Source organism: Dasypus novemcinctus, chromosome 22 (genome assembly GCF_030445035.2).
Source record: "Dasypus novemcinctus isolate mDasNov1 chromosome 22, mDasNov1.1.hap2, whole genome shotgun sequence".
NCBI classification, from domain to species: Eukaryota; Metazoa; Chordata; class Mammalia; order Cingulata; family Dasypodidae; genus Dasypus; species Dasypus novemcinctus.
The window spans coordinates 901227-914049 of NC_080694.1; the positions used below are offsets into that span (position 1 = coordinate 901227).

The 12823-nt window shown below is 44.4% G+C and overlaps 1 long non-coding RNA gene across 1 annotated transcript; it reads left to right on the forward strand.

Moving 5' to 3' along the window:
• The first annotated feature begins 654 nt into the window (after positions 1–654).
• LOC131275257 (uncharacterized) lies at positions 655–4439 on the forward strand. Its single transcript, XR_009182700.2, has 2 exons — positions 655–777; positions 1616–4439. It is a non-coding gene; the product is annotated as an uncharacterized lncRNA (long non-coding RNA).
• Positions 4440–12823: the final 8384 nt, after the last annotated feature.

A 12823-nucleotide genomic window follows, 5' to 3' on the forward strand; every position in this document is an offset into this window, starting at 1 on the left:
GTAAGCAGAAAGGAACTGATGTTCTGATAAGAAGGAACTCTAAGAACACCCTCCTCAAAGAACTTCGCGCCTGATAGCCCCTGCTCTGAGAACAATGACCTAGCTAACTGCTTTATTATTTTTTTAAAGATTTATTTATTTTATTTTTTCTCTCCCCTTCCTCCCCCACCCCAGTTGTCTGTTCTCTGTGTCTGTTTGCCTCATGTTCTTCTTTGTCTGCTTCTGTTGTTGTCAGCAGCACAGGAATCTGTGTTTCTTTTTATTGTGTCACCTTGTTGTGTCAGCTCTCTGTGTGTGCAGTGCACTTCCTGGGCAGCTGAACTTTCTTTCACACTGGGCAGCTCTCCTTACAGGGTGTACTCCTTGCATGTGGGGCTCCCCTACACGGGGACACCCCTGCATGGCATGGCATTCCTTGTGGGCATCAGCACTGCACGTGGGCCAGCTCCACATGGGTCAAGGAGGCCCAGGGTTTGAACTGTGGACCTCCCATGTGGTAGACAGATGCCCTAACCACTGGGCCAAGTCTGCTTCCTTTAACTGCTTTAAATAAAGCTTGTGGTGCCAGCTCGGGGCCTTGACTTTGCCATCAGCTAGCCCTGGTGCACCTGGTCCCCTCTAATCTTGTCCTTGTCTCTATATATCTTTCTGCAGCTCCTGTCGCCTCCCCTCAGATTCTCAGTTCACCCATGCAGGTTGCAGCAAATCACCTGGGGAAACTTCCTATTATGATTCAAAAGTCTGGGGTGAGGTGTTTCTACAATCTCTCAGAACTTGGTGAGGCTTCTGGTCTATGGAACACATTTTGAACAAGGATCAACTGGTTGTAATAGGCCACAAGTCATATGTGCAAAAAATCTTTTTAAAAATTCAAATTTTAAAATATGAGTTTTCTCAAAAATCACAGGATTAGAATGAGAAATATTCATATTTCTTGTTGGGATTCTGAAATATATAACACCATAGAACTATTTTATAGCAACTTCTTGTTTTCTTTTCCAGTTTAAATTTAGAATCCAATTTCTTGCTGTTTTCCTGGGGGTGGGGGTGGGGGTGGGGTGTCCCCTAAAACCCCTGATTTTTATCAAGGCTGAAAGGACAAGTACATGGAAAAACTGTTGCATGCTGCCATACCCTCATACAGGTCCCTTCTCTTCTCTCACCTATGCATAACAGCTCACTTTTAAAGTTCTAGAGATTAGACAACTGGCAGAGTCAGGCTGTATCTAAGGAGCTGGGCCTAGAAGTTCTCCCAGATGAAAGGCAAGCTCTACAACAAAACAGTACCTTACCAAAAGGCAAGAATAAAACCACTGGCTTCCATCCCTGACCTTAGGTGACACACTTCCAGCAATAAGATAACATTTGTTTGTACAATATTTTGCATGATAGTTTGGTTCAACTTTGCCAATGCTAGGTTCAATTAACTTTTAAAAGGCCACTGGCTAAACAAAGCAAGTTTACTGAAGGGCGTGTGGTCCACCTGGGCCCCTCATCCCCATTCTTTTTGCTAACAGCAACACCTAACTACCAAACCAATACATAGTTGAGAGCATTCCAACTTATTGTAAAGGGTCAGTTAAAAATTTACACCTGCCCTTTTGTCTTTCCTTAGAGTCCTTCAGAACTACTCTCCAGTCACCAGCAGAACAAGCCTTTTACCCAGGAAAGAAATAAAACAGAATATGATTCTGCAAGCTACAAATTCCTACAAATTCTGAGACTTTTATTTAAAAGGTGTTGGCACATTACATTATTCCCAAGGATTGTTCATTTGTGCACTCACATCAGCTGTTGATGGCCTACCTGTGAGTTGGAACATAGGGGCACTTTTTTTTTAAAGGTTAAGGTAGGTATTCATCACAATTCATTTGAAGATTCCACTTTAGGTGTGGCAAAAGGGAATCAGGCTGGCCCTTAAGCCACAAGACTGGAGTCCTTACAAGCAAAGGAAACTCAGACACAGAAAATCAGTAGAAGCCCCAAATCAGGGAAGCCAGGAGTCACAAAAGAGAAAAGGTGGAACCATGTGATAGAAGCAGATATTCCAGATAAGGAACCCCACGTACTGCAGCAAGTGGCAGCAGAATGTCAGGGAGAAGGTGTGTTGTGTTGAGATCTTTATTTTGGAATTCTAGCTTCCAAACCTGAGGCAATAAGTTTCCAATCCTTAAAACAACCAGCTTTGAAGTATTTATAGTATCAGCCTTGGCATATTTGATACCAGAAAGTGCTGTGCCTTTGTTACAGATACCTAAAACTGTGGAAGTTATTTAGGAATTCAGTAATTGATAGATCCTGAATTTTTCACAAGTTGTGGGTTTATAGAACCATCATGAATAAAATAAAGGATTCCCCATTCTGTGTTCCCTTATTCTAATTATTTCATATTAGTGAGATCATATAAGATTTGTCCACCTGTTTCTGGCTTAATTCTCTCAACAAGCTGTCTTCAAGGTTCTCTCTGCTGTCACATGAATCAGGACTTCTTTTTCTTTTTATGATGGAATAATAGTCCATTTGATGTGTTCTTTTTTTAAAATTTGTTTCTCTCCCCTTCCCCCCCCCACTTGTCTGTTCTCTGTGTCTATTTGTTGCATGTTCTTCTTTGTCAGCTTCTGTTGTTGTCAGTGGCATGGGAATCTGTGTCTCTTTTTGTTGTGTCATCTTGCTGCATTAGTTCTCCATGTGTGTGTGGTGCCATTTCTGAGCAGGCTGCACGTTCTTTCATGCTGGGTGATTCTCCTTATGGGGTGCACTCCTTGCATGTAGGGTGCACTCCTTGCACATGGGGCTCTCCTATGTGGGGGGGGGCACCCCTGTGTGTCAGGACACTCCTTGTGTGTATCAGCACTGCACGTGGGCCAGCTCCACATAGATCAAGGAGGCCCAGGGTTTGAACCGCTGACCTTCCATGTTGTAGGTGGATGCCCAATCCATTGGGCCAAGTCTGCTTCCCTATATTCAACTTCTTTAGGAACTGCCAAGCAGTCTTCCACAGTGACTGTACCACTCTGTATTCCCACTGATGAATAAGTTTTCCTCTCTCCACATCCTCTCTGTGACTTTAGTTCTCTGTCTTTTTAATACTGGTCATTCTGATAAGTGTGAAACGATACCTTATTGTAGTTTTGATTTGTATTTTCCTAATTATTAGTGATGTTGAGCATTTTTTCATGTGTGTGTGTTTTTTTTTTTTGCCATTTGTATTTCTTCTTTGGACACATGTCAATTCAAATCTTTTGCCCACTTTTTATTTGGGTCATTTGTCTTTTTATTGTTGAGTTGTAACATCTCTTTATATATCCTGGAGATTAAACCCTTATCAGACAAATGATTTCCAAATATTTTCTGCCATTAAGTCAACTGCCTTTTCAGCCTTTTGACAAAGTTCTTGAGGTGCAAAAGTGTTTAATGTTGAGGAGGTCCTATTTATCTATGATTTCTTTTGTTGTGTGTGCTTTGGATGTAAGGTCCAAGAAATCACCACTGATCACTAGGTCTTGAAGATGTTTCCTTACATTTTCTTCTAGTAGTTTTATTGTCCTGTCTTTTATATTTAGGTCTTTAATCCATTTTGAGTTGATTCTCGTATAGGGAGTGAGATAGGGGTTCTCTTTCATTCTTTTGCTTATAGATTTCCAGTTCTCCCAGCACCATTTGTTGCTGAGACTGTTTTGTTTCATTAACATGGATTTGGTAGGGTTGTCAAAAACCATTTGGCCATAGAGATGATGGTTTATTTCTGGACTTTCAATTCTATTCCACTGATTGATGTGTCTACCTGTATGCCAGTATCATGCTGTTTGACAACTGTAGCTTTGTAATGTTTCAAGGTCAGGCAGAGTCATTCCTCCCTGTCTCTCTTCTTTTTTAGAATGCTTTTGGTTTCTCACATATACTTTCCCTTCCAATTGAATTAGGTAATTGCCTTTTCTAGTTCTGTAAAGTAGGCTGTTGGAATTTTGATTGGTACTGAATGAACAATGGACTAAAATAGACTCATTATTATTCTACTAAGACTTATTATTCCAGCAATTGAAGAGCTCTTTTCATTGATGTAAAGGCAGTGGCCACCAAAGGTTCTGAAGAGGTGAGAGGGAAGAATAGGTGGAATTTGGGGCATTTTGGGGACATTGGTATTGTCCTACATGGCACTGCAGTGATGAATACAGGCCATTGTATATTTTGTCATAATCTACAAAATTATGCAGGACAAGGTGTAACCTATATCGTAAACTTTAGCACATGGTTAGCAGCAATTCTTCAGTATGGGTTCATCAACTTTAACAAATGTACCACACTAGTGAAGGATGCTGTTAATGTGGGAAAATATGGGAGGTGAACAGAGTGGGGCATACTGGAATTCCTTATATTTTTATGTAACATTTATGTAATCTAAAGCTTCTATAAAAATAAAAAAATATATATTAAAAAAATAGTCCCTGTGCATAAAAAATGTTTCAGATTTCTGTGGAATTAGGGAAATCTCATAACATAGAATAATTGAATAATGTTGAAGATGACCTGAACTGAGTCTGAAAACACTGCTACGATATACTGAACACGACTGTGTTCTGTCATGTGACAATGAATATGGGGAAATAGGTCAAAACTTCTTCTCCTTTCTTCTCTGTTCACATAGTCATTTTACCATGTAACACTCTTTATCCAAAATCTATGCTAACCAGCACTGCTTCTGAAACACAGTTGGTTCCCTCTGAGTTAGGGCTTCAGTATGGCTTATGGCTCCTTGGCTTTAAGGCTGCACATGTGGCAATCTGAGGCAGTCTAGTAAAACAGGGAATTGATAGCGGATCTGGAACCTGGCAGAAAGCCACCACCATTAAACACGTGTCCTTTGGTGCCCCCAAAATGGCTGCTGGAAGACCCTGGCTAGAAACTCCCATTCAGAATGAGATTTCCTCTGGAAGCCAGGAGAAGCCGCAGATATTCACCTCTTTGGCTGCCTAATACAGCGGGTATGTGCATGCTTAAAGAAAGTACCAAGAAGGACTGTGGGCAGTGATGTGAACAGACATCTGCACACCTATATTCATAGAGGCATTATCCAAACTTGCCAAAAGTTGGAAACAAACCCAGTATCTATCTGCCTATGAATGGATAAAGAAACTGTGGTATATACACACGATGGAATATTATGCAGCTGCAAGGAGAAATGTAGTTATAAAATATTTGGCAACATGGAGGAACTTGGAGGACATGTTGAGTGTAGCATGCCAGACACAAAAGGACAAATACTGAATGATTGCATTACTATGAACCAAATACATTTGTAACATATTATATGATTCAAAAAAATTTATATGTATTCAGTACATTTGAGAAATATATGCTTTTATTCAACTGTGTTTTCTTTTAATTAACTATTGTTTATATTTTCAATTATTAAATGTACAAAATAAAGGTAAAAAGATATTTTATGATTCCATTGATATAAAATGTAAATATAAATCAATTTATAAAGATGACCTTTGATTAGTGGTTATGGACAGCTAGGGAAGGCATGCTAAGGGGTGTGGAGTAATGAAATAGTTCTAAAAGTTTTTGTGATGATGAATGCACAACATTGGGATTATACTAAAAGCCATGACTCTACACTTAAGATGTTATGGTATGTGAGTATGTCTGAATAAAACGACTAAATAAATAAATAATTGTGGTAGAATGGCCAGAAATAGCAGCTCTGTAAGGCAGGGGAACAGAGAGAGTGAGGGATGAAGAAGTCTGTTTTTTGCTTATTCTTATTATTGAAATAATGATAACGCACTCCTAATGATGAAGTGATGCCCGCACAACTCCGATATACCAAATACCGTTGCTTGTATTCTTTGGATGTATTGTATGATTTATTAAGATGTACGAATAAAATAAATTTGGGAAATAAATTTTCCCCAGAACGCAGGCCAGGGGCCATCACTCCTCAGGCTCCTCAGAGGAGCCAGCCCCCAGCTCCGGGAGAAAGGAGCAGGGACGACAGCCTCGCTCGGGGCCGGGCTCGGCTGCGCCGGGTCAGAGGCCCCTCACACCGCGCTTCCAGCAGCTCCAAGCAGCCGGCCTCGGTGACCCACGCCCGGGCCCAGGCCGCCTCTGGTGCACTGTGGGTGGGGACACCCCCACTTGCGGGGAACCCCTGCCCACCAGTCAGGAGCCGCCCTCACGGCGTAGGGCGACACCGCCCTCTTTAGCGCCAGCCGGACCGCGCGTCGATTGGCTGCTGGGCGCTGTCTGTCAGGGAGAGGGCCACGCCCCTTCAGGGGTGGAGTCGGGGAACCGGTCCAGACCTGATTGGCCCTCAGGCTCTCAGGCCCTCAAGTCCCGTCTGGCCCCGGCGGGATGGCCCCTTTAACAGCTGGCGGCGGTTGGGAGCCCGCCCCATGGACCTGCTGCGCGCTCCCCTGCGAGCCCGAGGGCAGGAGGGATGCGGTGTTGGGGCGCATGGGGGGGGGAGGGGGCTGCGGGGAGCGCTACCCCGCCCTCGGGACCCCTGTGTCCCGCCCACGCAGCAGTAAGTCTGGGCCCCACGTGGGGTCGGGCGGGCGCAGGCAGGGCCCATAGGCGCAGACGAGGGTGAGCGAGCCCCCTTGCCGCGTGAGGGGCGCCCGTCCCATGCCCACGGAGGTCCTGCTGCCTCGCCTGCAGGGGGCAGGGTCCTTTGGGGCGGGGGTGGGGGGCTGCTTCTGCAGGCAGCGCGGGGCGGACGGGGGCTTTCAGGGGTCCAGGCCCAGCGCAGCGGGACTTGGGTGGGGGGGCCTGAGTCAGAATAAGAGTCCCCGGGCCCACGGGAAAGGCCGCCCACACTTCCCCCACAGTACCCTGATGTGGGCAATGGGTGGGACGCTGTCTCTCCAGAAATAACAAACTATCTGACTTGTGGGTGTGGGATGATAAAAGGCTGTAGTCCAGCCCTTGGTGAGTAGGAAACAGTTTAACAATGCAAGGTCTATAAACTTTAAGTGTTCGGGGGAAATGCAAACCAAATATGCTGAAAGCGTATCCAATGCTTGAGGTCCATACTAAAAGCTTACCTAAGATGTGGAAATATATGCTAATTCAAGCCTATTGAGAACTGAAACAAAAGGACCATTTGGCCTTTCCTCTCTGTATAAAAGGGACTAAAAAATGTTTGGGGGGTTCAGGGCTTGGGATTCAAACTGGAAGTTCCAGAGTCAGCTGGCCGTCAATAAACCATTTTTCCTTCTCAGAATCATTCCTGAGTCCTGGCCTCTCTATATGCAAATAATTGAACCTCTCTCAAATTCTACAACACCTCCTCCCCCACTTTCCCTACCCCCATGGCCCCTCCCCCCCACTATTCCTTCCCCCAGGGACCCTCTGCCCCCATGGTCCCTCCCCCCTCACTATTCCCCCCCCAGGGGTCCTCTGTCCCCATGGTCCCTCCCCCCACTACTACTCCCTCCACTGTCCCTCCACTCCCCATGGTCTCCCCCCCACACTGTTCCTCCCCTTGGGGGCCCTCTGCCCTCCACAGTCCCTTCCTGCCATGGTCCCTCCTCCACATGATCCCTCCTCCCCTAGTACCCCTACCTCCACAGTCCCTCCTCCCCCCAAACTGACCTGTCCCCAGTCTTGGTCTCTTCCCACCCCCCACTATCCCCTCAACATGTTTCCTCCTCCTCTTCACAATTTTTCCCCAACTGTCCCTCCTCCCCCATCCTTTGCCCCAGGGTCCCTCCCCCCATAGTCCCTCCTTCCCTCCTGGGTCTTTCCCCCATGGCCCCTCCCCCTCCTCAGTCCCTCCTTCCCCTCACTATCCCTTTCCTCCCCATCCTTCTTTCCCCCCACGTCCCCTTCTCTGCCCACAGCCCCCCTCCCTCCCCACATTCCCCCTGTTTCCCCATGGTCCAACCTGCAGCCCTGGCCCCTGCCTTTGCTGCCTACCCTCCCAGGTTCCTGGGAGCCTCCCCTTTCAGCTCTCCCTTCCCAGGCCCTCCACTTCACATTTGCCTCCAGGTCCAGGCTGCTTCTCTTTCTTTTCCCCTGGATAGGGCAGCTGGTGCCTGCTCACAGCAACACTTTTATGGGGGAACTCATCTGCTCCCTGGGGAGGGGCCCGAGGAAGGCCTGGGGGAGGGGGAGCAGGGCGGACACCCAGTGTGTGCCCTCAGGGAGCACAAGGAATGGGGCCCTCTCCTGGGAGGGGCCTGGGGGCAGGTTTCTGCCCAGCCCGGGAGTTTGCAGGGACCTCAACAGTTTACAACTAAAAATGTGTATCCAACCCAGAGGTCTGTGGGAGGCACTCCTCCTCCTCCTCATAGGCTTTTGCATTCTTTGGATCCAAGCCCAGGTGAGCCACTTGAGACTTTCATTTTCTCTCTTCCGTCTGTTTTACTCCTTTCTGCTTTCCGGGAGTACGCGCGGCAGGCGAGGTCTGTGGTCTAGGAGCCGGCTCCCATCGCACCCCTACTGGCTGTGCTGCACTGGACGCCCTGGGACAGCCTGAGCCAGGGCCTTCCTCAGAGCTCCCCATGGCCCCAGGGAGGCTTTTCCTTTTGGTAGTGGTTAAAGCTTTTCTTAAAACTTTGATTTGTTGGAGTAATGCTGGGTAGAAATGGTTTGTGTGTCTTGCTAAGATGCTAGCTTGCGAGGGCCGGAGAAGGTTGGCTGGCCAACAGGGGCCACCGGATTTGGGTGCCTGCTAGGGTGCACTGCACAGAGTGGGAAAGGGCACCTACTAGGGGCTGCTGAGGGAGACCAGGGCTGTGCTAGCATTTCAGGAGCTCCAGGGCACCTCTGCTTGGCAGAAGGGGTGACCCAGGTGCCTTGGGGACACCATTCTAGCCCTGCTGTGTCTGCCAAGGGCCGTCACCCAGCTGACCTTAAAGGAGCCGGCTGCAGAGGAAGCCTCTGCACTTACAGTTCTCAGCCTCTTAGAAGAGTTGGTTCCATTCCAGGGAAGCAGTTCAGAGCTGGGGAGCAGCTGCTCTAGTTAAGACAGATGTGCTGGACCTCCTCACCCCCACCCCCTTCTTTTGACCCCTGCGCTTCCTCCTGAGCTTCTGAAGGTGGTTTTCACACGATTGCCACCCTGGAAGGGGGAAAGCCAGGCAGAGCTGCTGGGGGCCCTGTCACTTCCATACAGATGACTGTGCCATTCTTCTAATGCACTGTCACTCAGCAGATCCTAAGTGTGACGATGAGGAATACAATGTTGCTCAGTGGAAAAATCTGGGGAGTTTTTATGCTAAAACCTTAACAATGAAATCTTTGGATGAGGATTAGAAGTGTTTTTCTTTTTTTATAAACTAATTAATTTTATTGATACATGCTTATGTTTTTAACAAATCAACTTTATTGGTATACTTTAATAAAACAATTCCTTTAAAGTGTACATCCAGAAAAAGTGCACAACCAGTGGTATTTGGTATAATCACATAGTTGCATATTCATTATCTCAACCATCATTAGAACATTTTCATTATTTGAATAATAAATAAAAATAAATTAATAAGGAAATTCCTCACCCCTTGATCTCTTCGTCCCCTGCTGAACTGCTGCTATTTTTTTTTTGCTGTTCTTACACAATTATTTACTTAAGTTTTACTGAGATATATTCATATACCATACAATCTATCTGAAGTGTATAATCAGTGGCTTTTAGTATTATCACAATATTATGCATTCCTCACCATCAAAAATTTTAGAACATTTTCAGAACTGTAGAAAAAACGCACACCCCTTAGCAGTCCTCCCTAGCCCTATATAACTACTACTTGAACTTCAACTTTATAAATTGATTTACATTTACCTTTTATATAAATGGGATCACACAATTTGTAGTACTTTGTGTCAGGCTTCTTCACTTAGCATAACTGATATTGTTACCATCTTTTGTTAACATACATTTGTTCAATTTCAAAGAAAACAGGCATATATGCAACTTTATCCATATTCATATATTTCACACACAATTTTATTATGCTAAAAAGAGCTTGATTTCTATATCTCTTTTTTTGGTATTTATTTTTCTTGAGTAAAGGATCACATTTTAAAGTCTCTGATTTTTCAACTCTTCAGTGTAACCACTTTTTTAAACTTTATTTTGTATATTTTAATAATTGAATATGTAAACAATAATTTAAAAAGAAAAGGAAAACACTGTTGGATAAAGATACCATTTCTCAAATAAATGTACTGGATACATATAAATTTTTTTGAATCAAACAATATGTTACACAATATATTTGGTTCATAGTCACACAATCATACAGTATTTGTCCTTTTGTGTCTGGCTTGCTTCACTCAACATAATGTCCTCTAGATTTTTGCTTGTCATATGCTTTACGATTTCACTTCTTACAGCTATGTAATATTCCATTATGTGAATACACCACAATTTACTTACCCATTCATCAGTTGATGGACGCTTGGGTTTTTCCCAACTTTTGGAATCGTGAATACTGCTGTAGTGAACTTTGGTGTGCAGATGTCTGTTGGTGTTAGTGCTCTTCATTTTTCTGTATATATACCTAGTAGTGATATTGCAGGGTCATGTAGCAAGTTTATATTCAACTTCTTTAGGAACTGCCAAATGGTCCTCCATAGGGGCTGTACCATTCTGCATTCCCACCAACAGTGAATAACTAACTGTTTATTTCTCTCTACATCCTATCCAGCAATTGTGGTTTTCTATCTGTGGCAGGGGGTGATCATTTGTATGGGGTGTCAGTGATGGGGAATAAATAGGAGGAGGCTCACCTGGGCATACGTAAAAGGCATATAAATGTGTTCAGATGTTCATGGGGCATTGCCATGGTGGGTGGAGACTCATATAATTGAAGGAATATCCAAGTCCCATCCTGGGGAGCTCTGCCACATTCTCTAATAGGTCAGCAAGAATCCCATAAATACAGGGGCAATGACTAGTGAAAGAGAATGACCTACTTATGGGTCTTTGATATTGATGAATATAAGAACCTTTACTCTTAAGTTGAAACCTAGCCTTGTACGATAGGGTGCTAAGAGTTGCCTTCTGGGAGCTTTCTTTTTGCTCAAATGTGGCCTCTCTCTAAGCCAAACAGCATATAAATACATTATTTTCCCCCAGTGTAGGACATGAATCCTGGGGATGAGCCTGTCTGGCACCAAGGGATTATTACCAAGCACCAACTAGCAATGCAACTGGAAAAAGCCCTTGACCAAAAGGGGGGAAAGGTCAAGACAAATGAGTTTATAAAGCTAAGAAACTTCAAAATGAGTTTCTGCACATCTCAGCAGGATCTTATTGACTGCCAAAGTAGGTACTATCCCAAATTTCAGTGCTCCTGAGGGTTCTGGAGATATCCAGACACTATAGTCATCATTAGAGCAGTTTCATTATCTCAGTGATAATAAAGCCACCACCCCTCAATCTTTCTGTGCTTTCTTTGTTGTCCACAGCTCCCCTTTCTGGCTTATTTTGCACAAATACTTTTTTCTTTCATCTACAAATTGATTTCTATTTACATTTTATATAAATGAAATCATACACTATATTACATAATACTTTCGTTCATTGTAATGCAGTTTTCCTGTATTTGTCCTTTTCTGCCTGGCTTGCTTCACCCAACATACTGTCCTCCAGGTTCATCAATGTTGTCAATGTTATGACTTCATTTCTTCTTACAGATGCATAATGTTCCATTATGTGAATATGCCGCAGTTCAATTATCCATTTATCAGCTGATGGACACCTTGGTTGTTTCCAGCTTCTGGCAATTGTGAATAATGCCACTATGAACATAGATGTGCAGATGTCTCTTCATGTCACTGCTCTCACTGCTCTCAGTTCTAATGTGTATATACCCCATAGTGGTATTGCAAGGTCATGTGGGAAATCTATATTCAACTTCTTTAGGAACTGCTGAACTCCACAGTGGCTCTACATTCTGCATTGCCAACAACAGTGAATAAGTGTTCCTATCCACATTCTTTCCAACATTCATTTCTCTGACATTGAATACTTTTTCATATGTTTTTTGCCATTTGTATTTCTTCTTTGGACAAATGTCTATTCATGTCTTTGGCCCATTTTTAATTGGGTCATTTGTCTTTATATATATATTTTTATTCATTTTTAAAAAAATATTACGTTCAAAAAATATGAGGTCCCCATTCACCCCTACCACACCCACCCCACCACTCCCCCCACAGCAACACTCTCCCCCATCATCATGATACATCCATTGCATTTGGTGAGTACATCTCTGGGCATCACTGCACCTCATGGTCAATGGCCCGCATCATAGCCCACACTCTCCCATGATTCTTCCTGTGGGCCATGGGAGGACATACAATGTCTGGTAATTTTCCCTGCAGCACCACCCAGAACAACTTCAAGTCCCGAAAATGCCTCCACATCTCATCTCTTCCTCCATCCCCCCACACCCAGCAGCCACCATGGCCACTTTCTCCACACCAATGCCACATTTTCTTTGATTCCTAATCACAATAGCTCATGAATAGATTATCAGTAAGTCCACTTTAATCCATATTTTATTCCTCCATCCTGTGGACCTTGGATTGGTTGTGTCCATTCCACATCTATATCAAGAGGGGGCTTAGATTCCACATGGATGCTGGATGCAATCCTGCTTTCAGTTGCAGGCACTCTTGGCTCCATGGTGTGGTGGTCGACCTTCTTCAACTCCATTTTGGCTGAGTGGGGTAAGTCCAATAAACCAGAGTGTAGGAGCTGAAGTCTGTTGAGGCTCAGGGCCTGGCTATCATATGGTCAGTCCAGAGATTCAGATCCTCTGGGTATATATTAAACCCCAGCACCAAGTACAGTTTTGGTAAACAT